The sequence below is a fragment of the Pecten maximus genome, chromosome 3, assembly GCF_902652985.1.
Source record: "Pecten maximus chromosome 3, xPecMax1.1, whole genome shotgun sequence".
NCBI classification, from domain to species: domain Eukaryota; kingdom Metazoa; phylum Mollusca; class Bivalvia; order Pectinida; family Pectinidae; genus Pecten; species Pecten maximus.
In genome coordinates, this window is record NC_047017.1 from 18,848,688 (window position 1) to 18,860,309 (window position 11,622).

At 34.2% G+C, this 11,622-nt stretch overlaps 1 long non-coding RNA gene across 1 annotated transcript; it reads right to left on the reverse strand.

The window, feature by feature from the left end:
* Positions 1-488: 488 nt before the first annotated feature.
* On the reverse strand, positions 489-6,935 carry LOC117323461. Its single transcript, XR_004531738.1, has 3 exons — positions 6,832-6,935; positions 1,143-1,405; positions 489-551 (listed from the first exon to the last, which is right to left on the reverse strand). It is a non-coding gene; the product is annotated as an uncharacterized LOC117323461 (long non-coding RNA).
* Between the last annotated feature and the right edge of the window lie 4,687 nt (positions 6,936-11,622).

The following is an 11,622-nucleotide window of genomic DNA, read 5'->3' on the forward strand; positions in this document are numbered from 1 at the left end:
CTGTCTGTAAAAATGAGACATCTAGTAGACAGTCTGAACCAACAATATGACGAGATAATCAACAGAAGACTGTGTCATACTATCATGTTCATGCCAGGGGCACAAGGAATGCTTCTACAATGAAATTCATATAATGTAACATTTCTTTCAATAATGCTTCCCAAACCTAAATCAAGATTATAGTTTACTATGATGTTCTACATAATCATACACCGCAATCTTAGTAAATTGAAATCCCAATCTATTAAGAGATTTTCTTATACATGTATTCCTGTTGTAACGTGCACCGGGGGAACAACGGAGCCGCCACCCGTCCAAGAGCTGGCCACGCTTCGACGTTGCTTAACTTCGGTACACAGACACAACACTCAACTGCACAGCCACAAAAGCTAGCTATTGGACTATGCAGCTGAAATGCCCATATCCATGAACCATCACACTGTATCGATCAACATGGAATATTGTACTTACAAGATGTGCGAGATCTCTCCTCCATGACAGAGATGTTGATATACAAGGTGTAGAGATAAATCCAGGGATGCTCTCTTCATCTACAATGTCAACAGAAGTCATCCTTATATATCATATCTGATTACAAGAAACCCATAGAAATATCCATTTACATACTCTTTCTACTTTCTAGAGAAATACAGATATTGCAATCTACATTTAATTAGGAGAAATGCAAGAATGGAATTTTGATTCGGATTTGAAGTTAAACTATTTTTCATTATAATAATTAGATATAGTGGATTTAACATGGTAAGGTAAGTATTGTTTTATCTTAATGTAGCAATTAAAAATATATAGATGATATTGAATGGTTTCTCGTTTAATATAACATATTTCACGAGTATGACTGATTATCGATATTTTCACTAGTGTGAAGCATGAGTGAAAAATATTGAAATATTCTGTCATACGAGTTGGAAAGATCAGCAAGTTTCAATGAGGTGATTATGAAGTTCGCTCTGATTGGTCAAAAACACTTCACAACTTATATATTCACTGCAAAATCTACTATTTTCACTGAAGTGAAAATAATTTTTCATAATTTTCTTATGCAAATAAGCCTATTATGCAAATAACTTAATTATATATATCAAAATTGATTCTTCTGTACAGTATAAATAAAAGGTTACCTGTTGATAGTGGTGTGATGTGTCGGTCTCCACTGCTGATGCCAGTCTGCTGTAGGTATCCCATACTTGTTTTACCGACAGCTTATAAAAGGAATCCTCCATCTCACAGATTATCAGGGGTACCACTTGTGGCTACTACCTATATAGTGACTGGCAGTCAGTATCGATCGCCAGAGATTTCTTTATGATGCTAGTAGGTAACATATCCATAATTCCTAGATATGTACCAGATAGATTTAAGTGTTGCAACAGCAGGAATGTATCTGGGGTAAAAACAAAATCATTGATTAACAATGAACACTTCATAACAAGATCAATTTTGTTTCAATCAAACTAAAGGTTTTCATTTCACGTATTGTTACACTAAATTACATCCAAAGTTTTCTCTTAGAAGCATAACAATTGCTGCATTTCTAAAACTAATACCAATCACTGATGAACATCATTTAACTTCCTCTTTTGTAAATATGATTGCTTTAATTATTTTAAAACAGGTGATGTCATTTGTAATTAATACAATGTGCCATGTACATGTTTAATAAATTAAGATGATGCTTAATAACATCAAGAGCTAATTTTCATGTTTACTGTTATCAATCTACTTTTAGTACACATGACACACTGCCTCAGCTAGGTCAACAAATGTCTCAAGTATAATACAGTTCCAGTGACAAATGTACAGTTGAGTGTAAGCTAACCTTTACACCTAGTGCACTAATTAAACTAGTAGTGCGTTAAACTACAGGTAAACTAGTAGTGCACTACACCCTAAGAGGTGATGAACAGCAAAACCCCCATACAGGTAATGGGCAGTACCCAAGGTTACCTGTGATTTTTACCTGTACTGTATATACATTGTATAAGGCTATCTAGCAGTTATACAGTGAGCATGAGAATCAAATATATTAAGGCCTATTTTCGAATAAATCCCTCCGTCTTCAAATTAGTTATTTTTCTATCATCTGGTAATACAAAAGAATTGAGTGATTTAGGAAAATTTGCTCATCATGCAAACATATTACGAGGAAATTATTTAGCAGAAAATTAGATTTTGTCTGATTGACCCTGGAAATATTTATTGTAATTTAATGTATGCAAATCTTATATCCATGAACTGTATCAGTTTACGATTAATAAAGAATGTGAATATATTCAAAGAGTTATTAAAAGGTTAAATTGGAAGTTAGTTTGATGTTATATTTCAACCTTTCTATTCTTGTTAATTAAATACACTGTAGCTAAGTTAAGACAGATTTACTTTATAAATCCTTTAACTAAGTTAAATTGTTCAAGCCAAGTTTCATTTATCTTTTGGTACTTTATATTTTGTACTGATTAATTTTGTACATTCTATGTGTATACATCCAATGCTTAAAGTCAGAAACCTGAACACATAAAGAAATTAATTAAACATTGATTTAACATGTAAAGAAAGAGATTCTTTGAATGTACTGGTAACTAGTTATGTGATCATAACAGTTCTACATTTTAAGTTTGTAAAAGGTATATGTTACTTGTAATACACCTTCCATCTTCCTTTACTGAAATAGTTGAAATTTCTGTACATGTACCCGTGTGCAGGTATCTACTTTGAAGATCCGACATATTCTGATCTGATTCCAGGTACATGTATCAGTTACAGGTAACATGTACAGAGTGAGATAATGGCCCGAGGGAACAATTAATGTCATTTTTGTTATGAAATACATATACTGGTAGGGGACACAATTATCTAATTTTTAAATCTAATTTTGGTTTGGAAAGCTATTTAACAAAATTAAATAAAAGGGATCGTATAGTTTTATGCAAATTTCGAACTTCAAACTTCCCACTTCCACTGGAAACGGGAAGGTGGATAGGAATCCCTTCGGAAGAAAGGATATGCACATTATGTAATTTAGATGAAGTCGGTGATGAATTCCATTACATGTTTAGATGTAAAAAAGACTCAATTTGCCAAGCTAGAGAAAAATTTATACCTAAACCCAAATACTGACAAAATGAGAGGTATGTTTACAGTATGTAACATTAGACTATTGAAAAAAAAATGAGCTTATTTCTAGTGAAATTACATAAATGTATTAAAAACAGTTAAGATGAATACAATAAGCATTATTGGTATACCTTTTATATATATGAACTTAATACCTTTTTTTTTTTTTTTTTTTACAAACCATATTATATATTAAGCTGTGGAACTTTCTAGACTTATCTATGTTGTGTATTGCCAATTATTAAAAGGATATTGGTTGTTTTTTTTATGAAAATTACACTATATATATGTCAGTGTAAAAATAATTAGCCCTATTGTATAATCTCTGCATACAGTATAAAGGGAGATAACTACTCCAAATTTACAAAAGTCCAGAGGTACTTACACTAGTTATTTTCCATGACAATGAATTTTCATCAAGTATGTTTCATGTAGCTCCGATATAGACTTAAGCCTACTGTACACTTTACTTTTAGTAGTGGCATTAAGTATATTGTGTTGTAAAGAAGATGAGTACATGGTGTATTATTATAGTACACATAAGGGGCGATAATTTCCCCAGATTTCCACCAATCTATAGGACAAATAAGCTATTCCTAGTGAGATAAAGAATTACAATGAATCTCTGTATAATCTATTAAGCTTGGTGTTATTTACTTGTGAATATTATAAACATAACTTTCTATAAGTATGAATTTACATGCTATAGTGTAGAAGTTGCCAGTTATTATCAATTAATATTCTACTACATTCATATTTCCCAGATTTTCACAATTCATTATATGGAAAAGTAAGAAACAAATAATTATGTCCATACATATGATCTGCTCACATTGTCATGTTATAATTGTAACATTGCTGTACACTTGTTTGACCTCTTGTTACACACTCTCAAGTGTGTCAGAGAGTAATAAAAATCTTGAATCTTGAATCTTCGTAAACTTGGGGAGGGGAAGGGCAACAATTTTTCTGGAACTGTGCTTGTCATACAACACTTGAATTGTACAACACTTGTATTTGTAACTCCATACTTTTCTTCTATAAAGTTACCTGCTAACAAACATATTATATACACATGTTGATCATATGGACCTTAAGCCAAAGGTTTTTTTTTACAATTCTCGCTAACATGTTTTTAACAATATTGTTTAAAATCAAGATTTTGGGATACATTTGATCAGCATTTAAGTGTTTCCCTATTGCTTTTAAGAAAATGATTAATTGTTCTTTACCTTAAAATGTATAACTGATGGGGATTTTACCTCTTCTTGCAATTAAAGAAAATCAGCATATAAACTATATTAATTGAATATCTTTGTTGTGAAGAAAAATTTATATAAAAATCAATTATTTCTTTATGATTTGCAAAAAAAACCTATTGATTTTTGAAAATACATCCACAGGTAGATATTATATATGGGTAGTGTTAGATGCTAATTACAGGTAGGTAAGGCAGAGGAGCCTGGCACAGCATGCTATAAATGGACCCCTGGGGAGGTGGGGGTAATTGGGGACTTGACAAAACTATAGCCAGGTGTTAAAACAGAACAGGCACACCTTAAGACTGATCCAGATCTGATACATATCTATAGGTAAGGTGTTATGGAGGTCCATAAGGTGGTGGTGAGAATCTGAATCTGAGGTGGGGTTTGAGCCCTGGGGCCCAGGTGGCCATGCATGACAACAGGCATGTCCTGAGAGTACCAATTATACATACAGGTACATGTACATAACCTGTTGTGTAAATGTCTCTTACAGAACATAAATGAGAATATACAAAACTTCTGATTATTGATTCTTGATTATGTACTATGAAATGATTTCATGGTTGAATTAACAGATATTAGTGAAGTAACAATACTTTGAATTTAAAAATATTTTTGTCTGATAAAATAATAAATGTTAAAATATATGTACATATATATACAGTGTACTTTAGGAAAAAATCTACAAACAGTCATCAAGGCCTAAAGTAGAATTAATCATTAATATAAAATGTATATTAATTACATCTAAAAAAAAGAAAATGAAAAGCATAAAAATTTTGAAATCAGGAAGATAACCTTAATTTCTCACTATAATGAAATCTTTAAAAAAAAATAATGATAAAAAACCCACTACAAATCCAACTGATAGAGTTTTAATTCCTCTTGTGCAATATATCATATAAGTACTGCAGCCAATTTTATTTTGAGTTAATATTAGATAAAATTTTATCAACATTTAAATATACCTGGTAAAGTCAGGATGACAGATATAAGGCAGTCAATTTACACAGGTCTGTATATGTAACAACTACAGGTATCTAACACAGGTGTCCAGTGGCACTGTCCATTACCTGTATAGGGGGATTTAATTTGTGGTCACAACTGACTGGACTAGGTGTAAAGGTTAGCTTACACTCAACTGTATATAATGTAGGAGATAGAGCTGGACAAAGTTTTGTTATGTAGCTATATAGGTCAAAGGTCAAAATATAGGTCAGAGTGACCTTCTTTTATACTGACTCACCTAGGCAAACCAATGTCTGAAGGATAAAGTTCCAGTGACAAATATAAATAGTGATAGAGATAAACCCTGGACAAACTTTTTCATGTAGGTCAAAGGTCAAAATATAGGTCAAGTATATATACAGTATACAGTCCCAGTTACACGTACAATTAATGTAGGAAATATAGAATCGGACAATTAAGATAAAATGTGGAAGGATGAAGGACCTCACGGATGGACGGAATGCAAAACCATACATATATAGTCTCCTGCCCATATTTAGTCCTTACTGGGGACTCTTTCCAAAAGTATGGTGATTGATATACTATGCAACTGGTATATTATTTTTGTATATGGCTATATATATATGCATATGTCTCTCATAAGTTGTATGCAAATGATAGAAATATGCAAAATCTAATAGCACATTATTCTAAAGCAACTACATTTCCCCACGAAACAATTGAGGCCAATGAATTATACCTTTTATGGCTGATAATTTTTGTTTTGCTTGAGTAATTTTTGTTTTGAAAATGAGCTTTACTTTCTACAGGTCAACTAGATGACAAATTCGGACCGGACTAGTCCGTACCAAATTTATACACTGCACAGTCACAAACTGGTGTTGTACTAAGTATAGTAAAAAATTAAGCTGTTAAGATGCAAAAAAAGTCTGATGATAATTTTATATTATAAACACAAAAAGCAACAGACTGTGATACAGTATATGGAATTGCCCTTGCAATTGGCCAAGTATGGCAAGTATATGTCATGTAACGTTACCATATATCAATGAATTTCACAATTTATGTTCCAAATCATAGCTACTAGATCTATCCAATAAACTGGAAGACTGACATAAAATCTGTACATTTGTATAGATCTACATTTGAATCACTACCCTGAATTTCCTCTGGCCCTGACACCACCATGTCTGGTGTCAGGGCCAGAGGAAACTCGGGCTAGTCAATCACCAATGTTACTTAAAAACTGATGGACTTAAAATGCTTGTTTAACACATACAATGTATTCTATCGATACCTTCAGTATGAACGAATCATTACAATCAACTTACATCTTTCTTAAAACTTGATCGTGATGTGACATTTAATTTGATCGGGGTCTAACAGTCTCATGTCAAAATGTGGAACGTTGTGCAAATGCATCAGTTTTTGGGAAAATGCACTCACGAAAAAAAAAACTTACTGTCAAGTTCCAATTCATCGCCTATACTGTAGAGTAGCACGCGTTTCAGTAAACGTTGCTTTTAAAGTTAAGTTGTGTTGTCAACAAAGCAGTTCTGATTACACGGATGAGAAATCCAAATTAAAAATAAACTAACTTTACCGGAAGTGAACCCGATGTTATACGGAACGCATAACGTCCGGAAAGATCAATTAATACCGCCAACAAACGAAAAGAGACAAGTCGATCCGGTCAATACCCGGACAATAGTTTAGAGTACGACATCGGAGATTATAGAACTTATTGTTATTTATTTCGATAATATATAATATTTAATTTCATCAAATGTTGACTGTAATAAATTCACCTTATCTAACGTTTAAAACATAATTTACTGAACCCGTTTTTTCTCTAACAGGTGTCAGGGCCAGAAGAAACTCTCGCTATAACTTAGATCTACTATGCTTCCGATAATCAAAACAAGGGGACTACGCACAAGTTATGTCATCTCGATATTTAAGCCACTGTCAAAATACCTCCATATAAAGATTTCAAGAGGAAAATGGAAACAGAAAGACAAATACAGAAAAAGGAAGACATATAAAGTATATATATACAATATCACATATAAAGTACAAAATGTATATATATATATACAATATCTATAATATCACGCGCACATGCATGTACGACTGCATCTGCATTACACACATGAAAAAACATTTTCCGTTGTACAATCCAGCTATATCAATGTATCGTTCCTACATTGTTTATGTCTGATAGATGACAATTTTCTTAAATACATATATATTTCTATCATGACAAAGAACACGTAATTAATAAGTATAACTATTAGTGAAAGGGAAAGGTTAGGAATAGGGTAAGTACGTACATACTAGATAGACCACTCTAAGGGGTTTGAAAGGAAAGGAAAAACTACATACATCTATCACACATGGCCATCAAAGATTTCAAAATCAATATCTTATAATCACTTCTGTTGAGGATGAGGATATTTCAATATTTCAATCTTTCAATTTGTGTAGTTTTGGACTCTTCTAAAAATGTGGTATTTATAATGTAACTGAGGATTTACATTTCCAAAAAGTAATACATTTGTGTCAACGACAGAATTATAATATTCATTTGTAATAGAAAGAAGATTTCTGCTGAAGGATATACTGTAGTATTACTAGTGATACACTGTTACTGATGACAACTATTAGGCCAAACTGATGATAAAAATACCTGAAAAATTCTCTTAATTAAGGGTTAAAGACAACAACAAATTCGATATCACAGGCATCTAATGCTAGCAAAAGAGTTACATATACATGTACATACTTTCGACCAGTGTCGCTTAATATTTTTTTAATATGCATATATGAATGTATAATAACTTTCCAATCAATTCACCTTGTATTAACTAGAGAATGGTTTTGTTAAAACAGACAGTATTTCATGATTTACACTGATATGCTGTTGTATTACGCTCGTCTGAAATAGGACTGAATGTAAGAACTACGTCATCATGTATATCATTTGAACGCTATATCATCGCAAAAGCCAGTCGTGGGACCACAGGGGCTTGACACATTCATATGACCCAGAATGAAAAACAAAATGACCCCATGATCTGACCCCAGGATCAGACCCCTAGATCACCTATTACGGCAAATACCTGTGACCATAAGTTGTAAATACTAATGGTGTGGGTATGTTGGAAAATCAGTGTTTGTTGAATGCCATGGACAGTCTACTTTTTATGTTGTTAACGGTCTTTGTAAGACCAAGGTTCACAATAACGAAAGGAAATGGGGACATAGGAAAGACAATGATGCAATCAGGAACCTTCTGGACGTTTCATTAACGAGAAATTATCTATTTCTCTCGTTTAGAGGAAGTGCCGAATGTTTCCGATTGTTTAATGGCAATGGACAGATGGTACATTGTGAGTCGTCTTCGTGAAAATTGACAACATCAGTTTCTCAAGTCTTTTTTTTTTAAATATTTACTAGCAGCTTGGAAAATAACTCATTTCTTACTTTTAACTCGGATGACTGATGCCACAGTCTTCATTTCCTTCTTGTCTATTGCAGCAGTTCTTTAAAGGAGCATTCCTTCGTTTGAAAAAAATTGTTTAGATCGTCAAAATTAAACTTAATGGAAAATATGTATTTTTTCCAAATAGAAAAAGTTATAATTATTACATTAATAAGGCAGTTTTATTTTAAGATAAATTTCTTCGGGTATTAAGTCATGAAAATTCTTCATTCGACCCGAAGTATCACTAATTACCGCAAAGGCATACAGTATTGGCTTTCGAAGATGAACAAGGTTGTACTGATAATTGATTTTATCAGAGGGAGTATATATTTCACACACTTCTCACAAATAAACGGAATATTGTGATTGCAACAAAGCGGGTCCATTTACACCTACAGTGAAAATTGTAATATTGACCAATATGAGATATTGACTTCAATAAGTAAAATGTTTCAGATATCTAAAACATATGAAGACAAAACGTGCTTCTGAAAGTCCGCAAAAAAAAAAAAAAAAAAATAATAATAAATTTTTTTTTAAAAAAAACCCTCGCAGGCTCCGAAGTCATAAACAGGCGACCATAGAATTTTGGAGCTTGTGATTATTTAAGTTGTAACAGTCTACGCTTTATAAAGTACTGTATGTATGTATAAGCTTATTTATGTAATGATTTCTAAACCTTGATATATCAATCTAATTTACAATGAAACCTGCGTATAAAGAATACTCAAGAACAGTTGGCCGTGGCCGTCACACAGTGAACAAACGTTTAACGTCCCCGCAACAGCCAGTTTCATATATGAGGACGGGTGTCAAGGATACACAAACAGCCAGGATCATATGAGGACGGGTGTCAAGGATACACAAACAGCCAGGATCATATGAGGACGGGTGTCAAGGATACACAAACAGCCAGGATCATATGAGGACGGGTGTCAAGGATACACAAACAGCCAGGATCATATGAGGACGGGTGTCAAGGATACACAAACAGCCAGGATCATATGAGGACGGGTGTCAAGGATACACAAACAGCCAGGATCATATGAGGACGGGCGTCAAGGAGATACCAACAGCCTGGATCATATGAGGACGGGATGTCAAGGAGATACTTACAACCAAGGTCATATGGGGAAGGGCGACAAGGTCACACCAACAGCCAGGATCATATGAGAACGGGTGTCAAGGCCACACCAACAGTCAGGATCATATGAGCACGGGTGTCAAGGCCACACCAACAGTCAGGATCATATGAGGTCGGCTGTCAAGGAGACACAAACAGTCAGGATCATATGAGCACGGGTGTCAAGGCCACACCAACAGTCAGGATCATATGAGCACGGGTGTCAAGGCCACACCAACAGTCAGGATCATATGAGGTCGGCTGTCAAGGCCACACCAACAGTCAGGATCATATGAGGTCGGCTGTCAAGGAGACACAAACAGTCAGGATCATATGAGGACGGGTGTCAAGGAGAGATCAGCATAGAATAGAGACATCGGATTCATTTCGGTCCCTTTATTTCCCAAAAAACAGAATACACGATCCACTTTAATTCGCCTCCGACGATCAACACTCAGTGGGATGCAGCGGTCCATATTCTTCTGTTATCCGACGTCTTATTAGCAAAAGGCATAGAGGTGTAGCGGGACTGGACTGGGTCGATCATCGGTGACCAGGTAGCTCAATTGGTAGAGCATCCGGCTAGTGTTCGGAGGTCCCGGGTTCGAACCCCGGTCTGGCCGCTACATTTTCTCCTCTCCTGTTACAGAGGGCCTGAATCGCTCACATGACCAGTCAGGAATTATGGCCAAATCATGTTTTCCCAATTTTCATGTAAATCTTAATATATTAGTGATATCTTAGGAAATGTTATATGATATTTCTAACAGAGGTGCCATGATTGTCAGTTAATGGTATTGAAATACCAAACATTTCCTGAGTTGGTGTTTTTGTAAATCCAATATAACAATTGTGAAACCGTTTAAATGTAGAATGTGATGCGCGATGCGATGCATATAGATAATCATATGTAGTATATATCATTTTCGAGGGTTGATAAATCATGTAAATGTAACAACATTTACGAAGCCAGTCTACTAAGCTTTGTCCGAGAGCACATACATACATACATACATACATGTATTTGTAAGCATACATATTTGACGTCAAGGATTGTGAGAAAGTCCACGTTACTATCACCATGTAGCGCAGATCTGACGTCACGGATTGTGGGAAAGTCCACGTTACTATCACCCTTTAGCGCGGATTTGACGTCAAGGATTGTGAGAAAGTCCACGTTACTATCATCCTGTAGCGCGGATTTGACGTCACGGTTTAGCCTTGTTACTACACTATATCTCTGGGTACGAACTCGAGTTGTTGGATTGTTATATCACCATACAGTGGGGATTCATTGTTGATATAATATTTGAGCAAAGTAGGGATGTTTAGACTTGGCCAATTTAATTAGGAAAGGGGGAAATCACTGTCATATAATAATAATTGCTTGTTTGGTACTCATATTTTTTATTGGTATAACTTATGAATTGTATGTATCTGTTTCATTTTCCTGTTGTTTCCCTCTATCGAACGAGGCCAGCGAGTCTCATTAGAAGGACCTTAATTAAAACATTCCAATTTGTTCTTCTCTCCTTCCTCTTTCTTTTTTGAACGAGGCTTTCGTGATCGTCAAATGCATTTTACAATTCAGTAACCATAAGTTATAGCATTAAAAAAAATATACACAAACAAACAAAATACAA